Below are 18,780 nucleotides of genomic sequence, written 5' to 3'. Positions count from 1 at the left end.
TTCATCTTTTCCAGATATATGTCCAGGAGTGGGCTTGCTGCATCATATGGTAGTTCTATTTTTAGTTTTTTAAGGAACCTCCATACTGTTCTCCATAGTAGCTGCACCAAAAGTGCAGAAGGTTTTTATTCCCTCCTTTGAGTCTTGAGGTGGAAAACAGAATAAATTGCCATTTGGAGAGGAGAAAACATCAGTGCATAAGCTCAAGGGGACATGGCTAAAAGGCCATGGCATTCTTCTTAGAATCAAAATTGGTGCATGCTTATCTCTAAGGCAGAAGTCCTTTGGTTACAGGTAGACTCAAAATGTGTAAAGATTTTTTTTTTCTCCTTCACTTAAAACCATGCTCTTGACCATAGATGTACATATGGATTTTTAAAACACACGTGTTTAAAAAATTCTGATGCTGAGTCCCACCTCCAGGGATTCTGATTCAAATGGTCTGGGGCGGGGCACATACATTAATTTTCCGAAGAGCTTCTGAGGTGAGTCTAATACACACAGAAGGGAGAGCTACTGGTTTATAGCGAGAAGCAATTACCTGATGACCTGAGCCTATTCCAAGAAGATGTTAAAACCAAAAGCGACATGATCACAGGCAGGCAAGGAAGGTGTCTTTTGCTCCAGGCAGACATGGGCCAAGCTCTGAAGTGATGTCCTCTCCAGGAGGTGCTGTGCTGAAGCCATTGATGGGTCTCTTCTGGAGTGAGACCTGTTTTTGGTAATCACAAGAGAAATACTGAAGCTCAGGTGGATCTTGCTAGTGTCAAGTTCATTCCTACTGGCTCCAGTTTGCTCTGCCCTTTTAGTTCATCATCTCCGATTTGAAATGGCATTAGGGCATATTAGAAAGAGACTGAAGGGGATGGGAGAACAGGTTCAAGTGGCCTTCCCTGATATACAGCCAAATTTTAAGAGCAGAAGGAGAATGTACACTAGCTGCATTAGCTCACATCAGGGAAGGGCTCCTGGTCTCAACCTTTGCTCCCTTTCCAGACAGTTACAACAACTGCCCTGCCTAGACAAAATTGATAATAGCACCTTGAATCTGACAATACTTGCAACCTATAAAGCTCCCTCACAAATACCTTACTCTTCCCCAAAGTGTGATAACACGAACCATAGGAGGTGTAAAAGATGATTTTAAGTGGTACACAGAGATTTTTAATAGTTATCTTAAAGCCTATTTGGGAAAACATAATTATCAAGGGAAAACTGATTTCACAGATATTATTTCTTATGATAAAGTAGATGATTAAGGTTTTTTTCCTTCCCCTTTTAGTGAGTTCATTTAAAGAGAAGTGTTCATTTCAGGTTGTGGTAGATATGGTAAGACATTGTGATGTATTTTGAGATGATCAAAGTTTGGGGTACACTGGGTTATTTCATTGTCACCAGTAATCCAGAGTAAGTTGGTTGTCACTGTTTTTGGCTTTATTTTTATGGATTAGGAAATTGGGGCTTTGAGAGTTTAAATAACTCATCCAGGTTTTTTTTAATGCTCTCAAATTCATGTCTTCTGAATCTAATTCCAGGCTTCTTTCCATGACCTTGCTCTTCTACTGAGAGTTAATGTCTAAGCCAAAACCTTTGTTGTTCTAGCAGGTGAGGAAGGTCTTCGCAGAGCCATCCACACTCAGGATTAATGACACACATGGCTCTGGACACATAATGGAACGGACCAATTCAGTGGTTCTCTAAGGGTGGTTTCTGGGCCAACAGCAGAAGCATCTACCTGGAATTTGTGCAAATTCTTAGACCCACTTGAAGACTGTTGGGTCAGAAGCTCTGAGGATGGGGCCCAGAAATCTCTGTTTTATCAAACCCATAGGGTGATTCTGAGGCACACTAAAGTTTAGGAACTATCCTGTGGTTCTCAACTGGGGGTAATTTTATCCCCGTAGGAGATATTTAGCCATATCTGGAGACATTTTTGGGCATCCCACCTGGGGCAGAGGGTGCTGCAGACATCTGGTGAGTAGAGGCCTGGGATGCTGCTAAACATCCTATACAGGACAGCCTCCGACAGCAAAGATTTTTCCATCCTAAGATGTCAACAGTGCTGAGGCTGAGAAAGCCTGCGCCAGACCGATTGACCTTGGCTTGATGAGCATGGTGGTTAGTCCAATGGTGTATACTTAAGAGACCAAAAGTCATCTAAAAATTGCAGGTTACTTTGGCCTCTGGTTGACTGAGTAGCATGATTTCCATTTGCCAATGCTTACAGATTAATGGCCAGTGGGCAAGGAAATCCTCCAAGCTGCCCATAGTCATATTCATGATATCTGAAATGGATATCAAGTTGTGGTCAGAGTTGGTGGTGGAATCTAGTCCAAGAGATCAGGGCAGCCCAAGGAAAATGCATGGGGCTTGTGTCTGGTGAACCCTACCTGGCCTTCCCAGCACCTAGCACTTCAAACCGTCCCCTGGATGCTAAGATTCCACACCCTCCAAAAAAAGAATGCATATCCAGTTCCCTGATCATGAGGCAGTATATCATAAAAGTCAACAGCACTTTTTGGAGAATCAAATTATTTGGAATCACATCCCTGCTTTACTATTTCTTGGCTGTGTGACTTTGGAAAATTCATCACTTTTCTGAGCCTCGGTTTCCCCATCTGTAAAATAAGGGTGATAATAATTGTAGTACTGATGAGGACCATAGGGCACAATGCATGTAAAACTCTTAGAACAATTCCAGACCCATAGAAAATGCTTGCCACATGCTAAGTATAATCATTATTAATTCTTTGTATTGTCTGTTTAGGTCTTGCATCTTTAAAATGGCAAGTCTGTCCCCTTTGTGCTCAATAGAACGCCCGATGCCCACATGCTAGCGTTCATTCCCAGTCTCCTCGCCCTACCTCATATCTGAGAGCGTATCCTCTTTGTCTAGAACCAAGCTTTTCTCTCTCTACTTCATCTGGCAAAGTTGTCCATCAGAAATAAAAGAGAGTTAGATTTTATGATATGCCAGGTGACGAATTGCATCATATGCCTCCAGCTTCTTGGACTCTACATTGGTCCTTGAAGGTTGGTGTGATTTTTTACAATGGGGATGGGACAGATGTCTGTCACTACACTAGCTGCTCTCAGTTTCCAAGGATGCATTTTGAATGATGGGTTATCAGCATCACGCGAGGGATGACTTCGCCCCACGTGGGCAGGCTCTCACTGAAGCTTTCATAAGGTCAGCCTTGCCCGGGTTAATACGGCTTTCAAAATAATAAAGGGGAAGAATCAAAATCTGTCTGCTTTCATTAAGTCTAACCCTGGCCTGCCTATTAGAATATGTGTAACTCAGCACCATGTAGAAGGATGGCTGGCCTCCAGGTTAAGCTAGGTACAAAGGAGAGGAATGGGGCTCCTCATTTATGGTCCAGGAAGCAAATGGGGTCAACATCATTAATATCAGAGCATCCCCCAATTGTCTTCAGATGATCAAACCACTGAGGGAAGGGCCAGTGAGGGAAGCTCGGAACATGTCATTACGACGAGAACTGTTCAAGCTTCTTTTCCTTCTATGTAACCTCAGAAATATGTGGCTCCCAGCTCACACCATCGTCTACCTAGTGCAAAAGCCTCTTTCTGTCTTTGCATCTGAGCCCCACAATGGGAACTCTCCTCCAAGTCGAAACAGAAAAAAATGGGAAAATCTTGCACAGATGGCTGTGCAGCCCTCTTGATAATATTGCCCTCATCTTATATGGAATTATTGGAAAGCAGTTTGAACAGGCTTTGGATTCCAAGGCTGCGGGAGGAGAGAAGTCGGCAGATTCAAACATTGTGGGTGCTTCTGTCAGATTTGTTGTTGTTATTCCAGAGTTCTGTTTCTGGGCCACAGGGTAGGTGTGGGCTTCATGCAAAAATGATGAAGTCAACAGCCAGTCTCCCTCCTTCAGAGCGAGTTATTTCTTGAGTGTTTTTTTCTGAGCCTCCCTAGGAGGAGAGCACTGATAGATGGAGACTTCTATCTCAAAGGTTTGTTTAGTTTTTCAGGGAGGAGTGATATTTTGGTGACTCATCTTAACAACAGTTGTAGGGGAAAATCTGCTAAAGGTTAAGAGCATTAAACATAAGGAACATGAAACAGTTAAATGACAGCGTATAGTATACCAAGCCCTGTCCTGGGTACAAGGACAACGGCTCTCAACCTTGACTGTGCATTAGAGTTCCCCTTGGCACTCAAAAACAATTTAATAAAAAGAAATACAATCTAATGCCAAACCCCAGACTAATTAAACCGGAACCTCTGGGGATTCTCCCAGGCATCTGCATTTTTCAAAGCTCCTCAGGTGATTTCAATGTGAAATCAGGGCGGAGCATCCCTCACTAAATTGACAGAGCTGAATAGACATAATTTGCTCCCTTGAGAAAGTAAGCAATCATGTAAAGAAATACATGTGATATAAGACATTATATGGCACTCATGGTAATGCACACAAGGGATCGTGTTTGGGGAGAATAGACTAATTTTCCTTGGGAGGATCAGGGGATACTTCATGGGAGAGACGATGTCAGAATAATTTTGAAGATGACAAAGGAAGCAGGGAAGAAGATTGGAGGGGGGAAGGGAGCTCACATGCTGTGCATGCAGGTAGAGAAAAGTTAAGAAGATGCTGGAGATTTCCGACCCATAACATAACTATCAGATATGGAACAATTTGTGCAGAGTGCCCTCAACACCCAACCCAGAAGCTGCTCCTGACTGCTGAGAAATCAGTGGCTGGGAAAGTTCCCCTTTCTCTCCAGTGGAACCTGTAGTGTGAGAGCCGAGAGCTGGAAGGCAGTGCTCGTGCAGAGATATCCTTCCACAGACTAAGGGGTGACAGGGAGGACATTGAATGACAGCCAACTTTTTGTGCTGTTAATTTTTTAAAGCAGTTTTTAGCATTTAATGAAATTCATATGGCTTCAAGCCACCAGGATATCAGACCCCTCTTCCTGCCCTTAATCTTCTCCCTGGCTCTTCTGCTGAAGAATTTGACCTTCATGATGACAGGCAGCTTTAGGAGCTTCTCTTCTCCAGAACATTTTAGTAGCATGCTCGTATCACATCCGTGATGGGGGTGTCTCCAGTCTTGGTTTTGGTAGCATTTACCCATGTCTGCTCACTGACCAAGGTCCATAATTTAGTGAGGTTGACAGTGGGGCAGAAGTTCTGGTTCCTCTTTAAGTGGTTATGCCTCATACGAACCTTGTCAAAGTAACCTAGGTAGTGTTTGCCTAAGTTGATCGTGTGGTGATGCCTGCCCCTAGCATGACCCCCGCTTCCCCAGTGCTTCTGGTTCTTGCTGATGTGGCCATTGCCATGGCTCCCGTGGTCCTGAATGTTATGGTTCTTCCTTAGTTTGGATGGTAGGTCAGTGACCCAGACAAATGAGATGTTAATATTTTTGAAGTTGCAACATTTTCATGAGTGGATGCTGTAGCTAATAGAAACAAAAACTGTGGTTACAGAGATAAAATTTATGAAGTCTTGGTACTTGGTGCAAATTTTGAAGACGTGGTATGAATTTCGGCAGTGACATTCACGTTTGGAAATACTTCTTGAGGTCAACACCAATCAAGCCACATACCCATTGCCAGCTGAGTTGTGACCAGGCTTATCCATCATGTGATGTCTTGTCAATTACCACAGCTAATTGTGTCATTGCCCCTAACAATGCTACAACTAAAGCTACAACCACAACAATTTAAAAAACATTTTGAGGGCTTACTATGCCCTTAATGTGTTAACTATTTTAAGAAATCTTTGATTATGTTTTGCCACCTGTACTCCATTTATTTCATTCTTTTCTTTTTTTTTTTTAATCAGTCATCAATTTTATACACATCACTGTATACATGTCAATCCCAATTGCCCAATTCAGCACACCACCATCCCCACCCCACCGCAGTTTTCCCCCCTTGGTGTCCATACATTTGTTCTCTACCATTTATTTTATTCTTAATATTCATCAAATGTTTTACTTGCATATCTGTTTACTCATAACAAGGGTAATATTTTGAAAAATTTAAGGAGATACTTTTCTCCTTTTTGTGGTAAATCATGTTCTTCCAATACAGTTTTAACTTTTTAAATTTATTTAAGTATATTTGATTTACAATGTTGTGGTAATTTCTGCTCTACAGCAAAGTGATTCAGTTCTACATGTATATATATATACATTCTTTTTCTTTTTCTTTTCCTTTATGGTTTATCACAGGATGTTGAATATAATTTCCTGTGCTATACAGTAGGATCTTGTCGTTTATCCATTCTATATGTAATAGTTTGCAACTGCTAATTTCAAACCCCCAATCCTTCCCTCCCCCATATCCCCTCCCCCTTGGCAATCACAAGTCTGTTCTCTATGTCTGTGAGTCGGTTTCCTTCCAACACAGCTTTAGAATAAGAAGGAAGAAAGATGCCACCTCGGGGAAGAGAAGAGTGCAGAATAGGGAACATCGTTGTGAAAGATGAAGAAGTAGCTGAAGGCCCATTCCTGCTGCTTCAGATGGCGTGGGAAGAAACAAGTTAGCAGCTCAGTGAAGCAGGTGGTGAAATACATGTATCTTTATCAACCTCATTGGGCTGCAGTACAGGCAGGGGAAACCAGCTAGATAGATTGAGGGGGAGATGAAAGCAGAAGAGGATTTTTTTCTTTTTCTGCTTCCTATTTGGGATCTGAGAGGAGAAAGATTTATAAGGTGTCCCCCATGTTAACATGGGGTAGCTACTTCAGAGCCAACTCAGATGCATGCTGTAGTTAGGGGAAGAGTTAGCCTGAGACAGCATCTTAAGCCTCCCTTGGCTCCTGTGGGGACTGGAAAAAGCCAGAATTGTTTCTGAATTACTGAAGGACCCGGATGTTAGCTGAGAATGACTAGAAAGCTTGCCTTAGGGGTTGCTGCTCCAGAAGCAAAGTGATTTATGGTAGGATGCTGCAGGGTGGGCCACCTGGCCTGGGGAATGAAAGGGAGTGGTCGACCACACAGGGATGTGCAGAAGCAGGGAGAGACCCGTCACAGGCCCTGACTGGGTTGGGAGAGCAGAGATCTTAAGTTTACCTATCATGGGCTTCCACGTGGTCCACTGCCAAGCAGGGTACCCAGAAACTGGACAGCAAAGGACAACACCATGGAGACCAGAGGAGCCTGGGTTCAGTGGATGGGCCTGGGTGGGTGGATATGAGGCCCCTTCCATCCCTGACACCACAGTGCCTTGTTCTCCTGCCTCCTGATCCCCATCCAGGGCTCAATGGAGAATAAGTGTAAGGAGGAGGGAAGGAAATTGGAAACACTGGGGAGAACCTAACTTACCTTAAGAGATTGTTTGAAGTATTGCATCGGACTGTGTTAACTTGATTAAACTAACTTCAGGTTTTCCCCACGACCACTAGAGGTAAGAATTTGTGAGGATTATCAGGTTAATTCAGGAAATATAAATGGTGCATTTTCTTTGAAATCTGAGTATGATGTACAAATTTGTGATCCAACTATCCTAGTTTCCAGGACTGCCGCAACAAATCACCACCAACTGGGTGGCTTGAAATAACAGAAATATATACTCTCATAGTTCAGGAGGCAAGAAATCTGAAATCAAGGTCTCAGCAGTGTTGGTTCCTCTTGGAGCCTCTGAAGGAGCTTCTTGTGGTTGCCGACAGTCCTGTGTATTTCTTGGCATGTAGACTCATCACCAGAACTCTGTCTCTGTCTTCACATGGCTTTTCCTCTGTGTGTCTCTGTGTCTCTTCTTTTCTTACTAAAGATACCAGTTATTGGATTTAGGACCCACCCTAGTCCAGTATGACCTCATCTTAACTAATTACATTTGCAAAGACTCTCTTTCCAAACATTCTGAGGTTCTGGGTGGGTGTGAATACTTGGGGACACCATTCAACCCAGTACACCAACAACACTTATTTACTTCTCCCCCACTACCCTGTAAGCTCTAGGAGGGCAGTGACCAGACCAGTTTTATGGATCATATTGGCACCTCACACAGAGTGTGTTCCCATCATGTTTTTATGGATTAAATGAAAGAATGGATGCACTCCATCAGTTATGATGTTTTCTCCTTTCCTCTAATCCTTCCACCCATCCCAGTGGCACATCTTTAGTCCATCTGGGGTCAGACTAGTCTTCTGTTCCCATTACCCAGGACCTCCATCCCCACCTTTTTCTAGCCCTTGCAGGAGGTTTCTCCAACAATATGGCTTTGATCTATGAGCAAGTCCCCAAAACTTGTTTCCCTCGGCTTTTAAGTAGAGGGTGATTCCTGAATCTTATTCTTTCTGCCTCTTCTGGCATTTGTTGAGCAAGAGAGGTGTCCTGCCTCTGTGCAAATACAGAAGATATTTATTTCTCGCCTTGCAAATCTGGGAGAGGCCAAAGCCCTGTCTGCCCCGTCCACCCCTCCTGACGCTCCATTAGCTCTGCTGTTTATCTGAGTTGAGGATTAGCCTGGGCGAGACACCTCCTCTGCAGGAGGGAAGGTCCCATGCAGAATTTTGGAAGGCTTTTGATCAGCCTGCCATGTAATTAGGAGATAAAATAGGCAACTGATGAAAAATGGAAAAAATGTGGGTTGTTCAGGCAATTACAGGCATTGTGCCTCATCTATGGTCAAACAGTTATTACTTCTATGGCTTATTTAGCTGTATGCTTGCAACAAAAGAGATTACCTGGGCAGGCTTGGTCAAATATTTAGGACCTGTAGACTAAATTCAGTGTAATGACCAGGTGACAAAACTGCTCTCAAAGCCTTGGGAAGCTGCATTTTCCCTGTTACAATTGCATTCCAAACCGAGATCTAAGTATGGTCAAAATCGAATCCCTCTCCCATCCTCCACTCTGCCAGCCTACTCTAATGCATCTCTCTGTAAAATTCTCTTACCTTTGCTTACCGGCAATGAAACAGGAGGTTCAAACCCAGGCCGTGGAGTCAGACGGACCCAACTCTACTCTTAGTTGTGTTTTTAACTAGTGTTCTCAGCCCTGGTTGCGTGTTAGAATTACCTGGGGAGCTTAAAAATCCTGATACACAAGCCCCACCCTACGCCAATGAAATCACAATCTTTGGGGGTGGGACCCAGGCATCAATATTTCTTAAAACTCCCCAGGCAATGACAATGCGCATTTACATTTCAGAACCAGGGACCTCAGACAAATCATTTGTCTTTCTAAGTCTCAGTTTGCTCTTCTGTAAATAGAGGTAACATATTCTCATAGAGTTTTTTCGAGGATTAAATGACAGTGTGTGAAACATGCTTAGTACAGTGCCTGGCACTAAATAACCTCTCAATACATGATAGCTATTTTTATCATGTTTAGTCTTGTATTTTTCTCAAATGGTTTCTTATGTCTTATTTCCAAAATAAGATGGGAAGTTCTTCTCTAGAGACTATTACATTTTGTTTTTAATTAACTAATTAACAAGTATGTATTATGGTACATCTCTGTATTGAGTACTGTAGGGAAGAGGATTTAAAAATAGTAAAGACAAGGCTTCTTATCTCCAAGAGCTCAACATGTAATGGAGAAAGGTGACGTCATGTACCTGGCTCTAATTCAAAGTACACTCCATGATAAGCATGTTAATATAAGCACCCAGGATGTGCAGTGGAAGAGAGTGTAGTTTATTCTGGTTGGGGTACTTGGAAGACTCCTTAGAGAAAGTAGAGCCTGAACTAACTGGGCTTTGTAGAATGAGTAAGTCTGAAATGGACATCTCAGTGCTGGGCAAAGAGCCTGCATAGAGAATAGCTTTTACAAAGACAAAAAGGATGAAGAACATTGAATTTTCTCCCAGAAATACAAGTGGTTCATGTCTCAAGAGTGCAGTTGGGAAGGAAACACAATGGTAGAAAAGAACATAAAGGTAGGTAGAGGCAATTGATGGAGGGCTTGGAAATCCAAGGGAAAGAGTTTGGACTTTTTTGTCTGTTTTAATAGTTGGGAGCACAGGTTGTTGTTATGACCTTCTTGCTAGTTGGGGTTGAGTTGTAAAAATAAAGAACAGTCCCATTTGTTGCATCACATGAGGCCCAATCACATCAGGCCCATCAGCATCAAGCCTGGTACAAAAGAGTATACATTTCCCAAAATGTGTGTAGGACAGACACTGGTCAAAATGGGGTCCATTGCCCAGCAACATCAGCATCACCTGGGGGCTTGTTAGAAGAACACAATCTTGGATCCTATCCCAGACCTGTTAAGGCTAAATCTGAATTTTAACAAGATCCCCAGTGATTGATGTGCACATTAACATTTGGGAAGCATTGGACTAGCCTCTTCTCTTTGCAACGTCTTTCCCAATCTCCATCCAGTTGAACAGTTCTCTCATCACCATAACAACTTGTATCCCATAATAGTCAATAAGGATGTTAGCAGAAAGGAGCAAGTTGGCAAATATAACCTTTACCCCCAATTTAGAAATGTTTTGTTTCTAGGAGTTTCTTGTAGTAATACCAATTTCTTCTTTTGGGTACTCCTCGCATTTTAACATACAATATTTACTTATTAATGCCGGAAAAGTCACCAGTAGATGTGGGTATTCTTGCCACCAGTGATCCCATTCAGATGCACACATGCATTTACCAAAGTCTAGCAAAAATACTAAGGGTACATAAATCTTAAGAATTGTGTCCTCTGATTGCCTGATATCTTGATTGCCAACAGAGAGTATTTAAGTTATTCTCTATTACTAAGAGTTGCATAAATAAGTTTCCTGGGGTAAAATTACTATGGGAAATATCATATATTTTCTTTCCTCTCTTTGATATTTATAACGTATGCTAACATATTTAAGATTCTACAGTATCCTGTACGAAATGTCTGCTTAATTTACTGTTCCCTCTATGTTTCACCACAGAACACACTTAATGAATGCATTAATCTCGCATAGAGCACAGTTAGAGAAATTCTGCTCTAAGAAAGAAAGGGATGAACAATGTCAGGAGGCATAAAATTAACCATTAGAAATGCACTATTCACAGAGAAAAAAGGTGGAGAGGAAACTGTGCAAAGATAAACTTGAAATCCATTGGCCTCAGACTTCTGTCCTGTAAAAAGGTACTCAGTTAGTCCAGATCAATTCTAATGGACTGAATACTGTTTTAAGCCTCTCCATATTTCAGAATACATTCTCAGTAAATGGAAAAAATATTAGCCAATTTCACAGTTAAAACCATATAAAACTTCTGGGAAGGGGCAAGGGCTTTGGTAGCAGACATATCTGTGACCCTGGGTGAGTTCTTCACTTGTATGAGTCTTAGTTTTCTCATCTCTAAAATAGGGACACTCATTTCCACATAACAGATCTTTGTATTATTATATTTGCTTTAAACAGTCAATTTAGTCTTAAATAAATTTAAAATATAAGAAAAAATCATACAGGTACTCATGTAGTTACCATTTCTATTTCTCTTCATTTTTTCATGTAGCTCCAGATTTCCATCTGGAATCATTTTTCTTCTGCCTGAAGGAATTCATTTAACGTTTCTTCTAGTGCCAATTTGCCACTACTGAATTATTTAGATTTTGTATGTCTGAGAAATTCTTTATTTTGCCTTCATTTTTGAAAGATATTCTCATCGGGTATAGAATCCTAGGTTGACAGCTTTTTTCCCAGTACTTTAAAGATATTGCTGCACTGTTGTCTTGCTTGCATTGTTGCTAATGAGAAGGTTACTATCATTCACATCTTTGTTCCTGTGTACGTAATGTGTCTTATTTCTCTAGCTACTTTTATGATTTTTCTCTTTATCACTGGTTTTATGCAATTAGATTATGATGTGTCTTGGTGCCATTTTCTTCATGTTTCTTGTGATTAGATTTGTTGAGCTTCTTAGCTCACTGGGTTTATAGTTTTCCTTTTATTTATAAAATTTTGGTAATTATTTCTTCAAGTATATTTTTCTGTTCCCCACTCTTTGGGGTCTCTAACTACACATATATTAGGCCAGTGGAAGTTGATTATAGCTCACTGATGCTTTGTTTATTTTTTTTAATTTTTTTAAACTTTTTTTTATTTTGGTTTTTGTTTTAATTTTACTTATTTATTTATTTATTTATTTATTTATTTATTTAGGTTGCGTTCGGTCTTCATTGTTGCACACAGCTTTCTCTAGTTGCAGTGAGCGGGGGCTACTCTTCATTGCGGTGCATGGGCTTTTCATTGCGGTGGCTTCTTTTGTTGCAGGGCATGGGCTCTAGGTACACAGGCTTCAGTAGTTGTGGCATGGGGGCTCAGTAGTTGTGGCTCGCGGGCTCTAGAGCGCAGGCTCAGTAGTTCTGGCGCGCGGGCTTAGTTGCTCCGCAGCATGTGGGATCTTCCCAGACCAGGGCTTGAACCCATGTCCCCTTCATTGGCAGGCAGATTCTTAACAACTGCACCACCAGGGAAGTCCTGATGCTCTGTTTTATTTTATTTTTTTGCTTGTCACTTTGGAAGATTTCTATTGCTCTGTCTTCAAATTCACAGATCTTCTTTTGCAATGTCTAATTTTCTGTTGATCTCCTCCAGTGTAATTTTCATCTCTGGAAGTTTAATTTAGGTCTTTTATGTGTCTTCCATGTCTTTACTTAAGGTGCTCAATTTTTCTTCTCCATTCTTGAACATATGGGATACAGTTATAAGAACTGTTTTAATACCCTTGTCTAATTGATTCTATCATATATGTCATATCTGGGTATGTTTTGATTATTTTTTTATTCTACTAGTTGTGGATCATATTTTCCAGCATCCTTGAGTGCCTGGTAATTTTTTTTTAGGTACTAGACATTGTGATTTTAGCTTGCTGGGTGTTAGATAATTTTGTATTTCCATAAATATTCTTGAGCTTTGTCCTGGGATGCAGTTAAATTACTTTGGAACATTTTGATCCTTTTGAGGCTTGCCTTTCAGCTTTCTTAGGGGAGACCAGAGCAGCCTTTAGTCTATGGCTAATTTTGCCCCACTACCAAGGCAATATCTTTCTGAGTACTTTACCCAGTACCCTGTAAAAACTGAGTTTTTCCACTTTGGTTGGCAGAAATAGGAACTTACCCTGGCTTTTTGTGAGCTCTGGGGATTATTCCTTCTGCTGCTTTCAGGTGATTCTTTCCCTAGACTTTGGTAGTTTTCTCACCTAATGTGCTGACCAGTAGTGAGCCTAGGACTTGAGAGAGATCTTCAGACCTCTCTCTCTCTTTCTCTCCCCTCCCCATCTCCACTCCCTCCACTACTCTTCTCTATGAACTCCCTAATCACTTTGGTCTCTGTGAATTTCCATCTCCTTCTCAGCTCAGAGACATCACTGGACTTTGCCCGAGTTTCCCCTCCTTACACTGTGGCCTGAAAATTCTCTCCAGTAGTAAGTTTGGACAATCTGTGGGACTTATATGATTTGGTTCCTTTATTTCAGGGATCACTGCATTGCACTGCCTGATGTCCAGTATCTGAAAACGGATGTTTGATTTATTGCACCCAGTTTTTTAGGTCCAGTATCTGAAAACAGATGTTTGATTTATTGCACCCAGTTTTTTAGGTGTTTTAAGTAGGAAGATAAATCTGTTCCCTGTCACTTCACCTTGCTTGCAAGCCAAAGATTCTATATATGAAAAATTCTGAATGCAGGCAGACAATAGATAAATAATATCCATTTACTTCTCATTATAATTTGTGATGGTAAACTGAGGTTTCTTTCATTTATTCTAGACATTTCTGCTTCTTTGTTCAAAATAATGTTTTGACTATCACAACTTTGTGTGAATTCCACATGTTAGCAATAGGGTCTCATATCAGTGGCTAATTTCCCCAGAAGATTTACAGCAAACTACAAGGGTCAGATTTCAGCTAATAAATGACTTGTTATTTTGCTACTACTACAATTTGGGCTATCATTAATTGATTTATTAGTAGTTAGTCTCAATTTATGAACATTAGCCAAAGTTTTGTCTTTAGCCGAGACATGTTACTGATGTAGTTATGTACCCCCAAAAGGAACCATGTGCTAAATTTTGCAGGTATCCATGCCTGGTGAAAATCTAATTGACCTATGCAGGCAGAGACAAATGTCACCTAGTGGCTGCTTCACAAATTGCAGGCATAGATCTAATGTGTATTAATGGGACCTACTACAATACCTAGTTCCCAGGCTAAAGTACTTAAATGACAAGGGTCCTTGACTGCAGAGATGGTAACCACTACACTATTGTTTTATTACAAAACCTCAACTGAGAATCTGCATTTTGTCAACAGTCAATCTATACAGAGTAACTATAGGGTCATTTATCATTGTTGTTTCTTTGGGCTGAAATGATAAAATGAAAAAATAATGACTACTATTTGATAAACAAATATTATATTCAAGTCATCATTTCTAGGCCTCAAAACAACCATGCAAAAAAAGCAGAAGTGAGAAAACTTCACTGTTCTGAATACAATGTTCCTGTCACACTGTGCTTGTCTGCTTGTCATGAACTGGTAAGAAAGTCTATTTAGTACTTACAATTTTGTTTGACTAATAAGATTATGGGAATGAATGAATTATTACCACACCAGTACAGTTTGTCAACATGATATAGTAAAATGGTTATGGTCTTTGGAATCAGACAGATATGGATTCAAATCTCAGCTCACTAATTAGTTTTGTGATCCTGGGAAATTTATGTAACTTATATGAATGAGTCTCAGATTCTTTACTATTAGTAAAGTAAATAATTAGTAAATAATAACAAGATTCAGCATGATCTGAGCGCTTAGTATGTGCCAGCCATCACAGTAAGGTGAAGTCAGGATGATTATTATCCTCATTTTACAGGCGAGGAAAATGAAGCTTAGAGAGGTCACTTGCCCTAAATCACATGGATAATAAATGAAGAGCTAGGATTTGAACCCTGACTCACAACAGTATGATGCAAAAATAAGGCAAAACAACACCTATGTTAAAAAGTCATTGGTGAGGATTAAATGTCATGACATGTGTTCCTAAAACATGGTGATTCTTCAATAAGTGGTACTTTCCTTTTCTTCACTGTAATTTCTTAAACAAGGATTCCATAGGGGAAGATCTAATAATTTTAAAAAGGAGTTCTTGGGGGTGAGAATACTTGAGATCAATGGGCAAATTCAAATGCAGACAATGAAGGAAACTCTTAGGATATCTTAGGAATAATATTAATTTACTTTATGTGGGCCCCATGCCTGAGGATGTGCTCAGATCATGTTCACAGCAGTAAATGAGGCAGGCACAACCTTCATCATTTCTATCGAGGCTTGTGAAGGTTACGTCTACTTTATTCAAGTTCATCCAGTAAGGACTGGGGAACAGAGGCAGTCTGAGTCCAGACAGTCCAAATCCAGAGTTCCAGTTCTAACCACTAAACCATACTGCCTCTTCATAGCTCTTACACGTTGCTTTCAACCAGCGTTTTTGCGTTTCTGATTGGTACCAGCTATGGGCTTGCGCCAGGATCATCACAATCATCCAAGAAGATTCTATCCCACTCATGGATTCAACATCCCATTTAAAGTTAACATGGCAAGTTCAAAACAGGCTATGCAAATATTTCTACTTCACTTTCCATTGTGTAATTACCCTCTTGCCACGGCCTGATTTCAAATTCCCGTTCATGAAAGCCAATTTGGAGCCAAGCAGGGTTGAATGCACGAAATCCTGGAAATCATACGAGAAATCCCTTTTCCTCCCAGGTTTACTGCAATTAAATCCTTGATAATGAATTGCTCATCAGTTCTGCCGGCATTGGAAGTGATTGCCTCTGCAGGTAGCAATCATTTTGTGCAATTGCCACAATTATCAGTCCCCTTCAGGATGATTGGGATTTAGCAATAGGGACCAGAAGAGTGGAAGATTATTCAAGATAGGGACTAATATTAGAAACTTGCCAATGAGAAATGATGTCTTTCCACTGATGAAGGTCTCTTAGAAAGTGAGCAGTGGTTAGAAAACGATCAGCATTTCTGAGGCTCTACCCTTACAGACTTGAATGCACTGTATACACCCAGAAGACTCGATAATTTTAAAGATCTATCATAGATTTTATCTTTCCTCTTCACAACTCCCACCAATTATTATGCTGATGCATATTCATTTCTGACATAAGTGTTAAATTCTAGGTAATTTTTAATGCTGGTGATGGTATTGGGAGTCTACACCGCCGCCCCCCCCCCGCCACTGGAAAAAATAATTTGACAGCATACATGAAAAGCCTTAAAATGTTTATACTCTTTGTCCTTGTCATACCTTTTCTGGAAGTCTATCCTAAGAAAAGCAGAGAGGTAGGAAAAGATTGAAACACTCAGTGTTATTTCTAATAGAAAAATATTAGAAAACACTTCAATGCTCAATAACAGAATAGTTAAGTAAATTATAGTTCATTAAGTGATGGGGTATTATGCAGCCATTAAAAGTCATGTTTTTGAAGAGTGGTTAATGACACATGGAAAATATTCATTATAGAATGTCAAGTGGAAAAAAAATAAACACAATCAAGGTTAAATAACAGTAGGTGTAATGTAATTTATTAAGCATCCATTATATAACCCTGAAGGGTAGGTGTTTTTATCCCCATATAACAGGAAAGGAAACAAAGGTTCAGAGAGGTTAGGGGAAAGAGAGAGAGAGAGAGATTGGAAAAATGAGACATGAAAAGATACAAAATTTATTGCTGGCTACCCTGGAGGGATGGGAACAAAAAACAATTGTTTTTTCAATATGCATGGTGGTAATTTCCACTGTAAGCATGAATTATATTTGCAATCAGAAAATAATAAATATCATTAAAATATTCTGGGCACCTAAGAAACAACTTTGGAAAAGAACTTTTTCTTGGAGCAGGCTAAATGAAGCAGGAAGCGAACTTGAGTTCTAGCCTTCAGACACTCAGACTTGACCACAGTCTTGCTCTCTCCTCTGGCCCCTGGTTTGGGGTCATTCAGACACAGGAATTGGCCCAGCCTGGTACAGGGCTAGCGGTCTCCCTACAGCTGATCCTCTCATTATGTATGAGTCTCTGTCCCAGAAGGAAATATCTGGTAAACTCACCCACACTCTGGTGTTTGGCACTAAGAGTGCTGTTTCTCAAAACACCTGGTTCTGGTCCTGGAACCCCTGACCTAGGAACCACCTGGGCTACTTATTGAAAACAGATTCCTGGGTCTCTTAGACTTCCTGAATCAGGATGAGGCTGGGGTTTCTGCATCTGCAACAAGAGCTCCGGGTGATTCTAATGTGCACTATTGTTAGAGAGCCATTGCCCCAGAGGAACCTACTGCTAACAGGAAGGGAATACAGAGGGAAATGAACCCAGTGAGAGCTTCTACAGGGAAGATATCTGGGGGCAGAAAATCCCTTTAATGTCTATTCAGCAACTTCCTACTAGGATTCTGGCTCTGTTCCTTCCCACGTGGGTGACCTTGACCTTGGGAAAGTTACTTCTCCTCTCTGAGAGCCTCATCATTTTCATCTGTGAAATGGAAATGATGTGTGGATGATAGTGATGATGATGATGATGGTGGTGGTGATGGAGATGAGGAAGATGATGATGTTGATGATGGTGATGATGAAGATGATGATGTTGATGATGGTGATGATGAAGATGATGGTGGTGGTGATGGAGCTGATGAAGATGATGATGGTGATGATGAAGATGATGTTGATGATGATGATGATGGTGGTGGTGGTGGTGATGGAGATGATGAAGATGATGATGTTGATGATGGTGATGATGAAGATGATGATGTTGATGATGGTGATGATGAAGATGATGATGTTGATGATGGTGATGATGATGATAGTGGTGGTGGTGGTGATGATGACGATGGTGATGATGATGACTGGGCCCACGTTCTAGAACAGCAGCCAGAGTAATCCTTGCCTGAAAAGTAAGTGTGGAATACATTCCTCAAGCCAGATCTTTAAAATGGCCTACAAGGTCCTATCTGATCCACTGTCTACCCCCATAACCTCTCTGATCCTACTGTATTCTCTGTTTCTGTTTAATCAAGCCTACCATTGTAAGGCTCTCCCATTTGCTAACCAGAGTGGCCATCCACATGTCTAATTCCGTGGAGTCTTTTGCTCAAAGATACCTTTTCTATGAGGCCATCCTATTTAAAATTTCAATCCATTCCTCCTCACAACACTCCCAACCTCCCCTCACTTTCTTTCCTTTTTGTTTTGCACTGCACTTGTCACCTTAGAACACGCTGTATAATTGGTTTTTCCTATTATTGTTTTTTCACACCCTCTCCCCACCACATATCTGTTGAAATGTAAACCACCCCAAAACCAGGGATCTTTGTCTTTTTATCGTTGTTAATTGATGTCCCCAAGCACCTTGAACAGTGCCTGGAAGATAGAAGGTGCTCAGTAGATAGTTGTTGAGTGAATGCATGGGTGAATGAATGAATGAATAAAAAAATAACTTGATGAATCTCCATTCTCTTCTTTACCAGGGCGATTGATACTTACCTAAAGCAGAATGGCTTTAATGTTCTAGTATTTGCTCATTTGCCACTTGTTTTATCTGAGTTTTAGCTAAGTCTTTGGAAGTCCCTGCCAATCTACCATATCTTTCTTGCCAAAGCTTTTTGTCTCTGAGAGGGACCTAGATCTATGTACAGATAACTTGGACTGTTCAGCATTTGATGAGTGGGCAACGGTCTGGAGAGCTATTTGCCTTGGGCATCATTTTTAAAAAGTCTCTGAAAAAAGTATGTTAAATGCCTCCCTGCCACAGACATGGGGACAAAACTTTCTGCAACAGACACAGATCCATACCATAGTGTTT

At 40.8% G+C, this 18,780-nt stretch overlaps 1 pseudogene; it reads right to left on the bottom strand.

The window, feature by feature from the left end:
• Positions 1-4,904: 4,904 nt before the first annotated feature.
• On the bottom strand, positions 4,905-5,356 carry LOC132349879 (large ribosomal subunit protein uL15-like; annotated as a pseudogene).
• Positions 5,357-18,780: the final 13,424 nt, after the last annotated feature.

This window comes from Balaenoptera ricei, chromosome 15 (assembly GCF_028023285.1).
Source record: "Balaenoptera ricei isolate mBalRic1 chromosome 15, mBalRic1.hap2, whole genome shotgun sequence".
NCBI classification, from domain to species: domain Eukaryota; kingdom Metazoa; phylum Chordata; class Mammalia; order Artiodactyla; family Balaenopteridae; genus Balaenoptera; species Balaenoptera ricei.
This window is presented reverse-complemented; position numbering and strand designations above follow the sequence as displayed.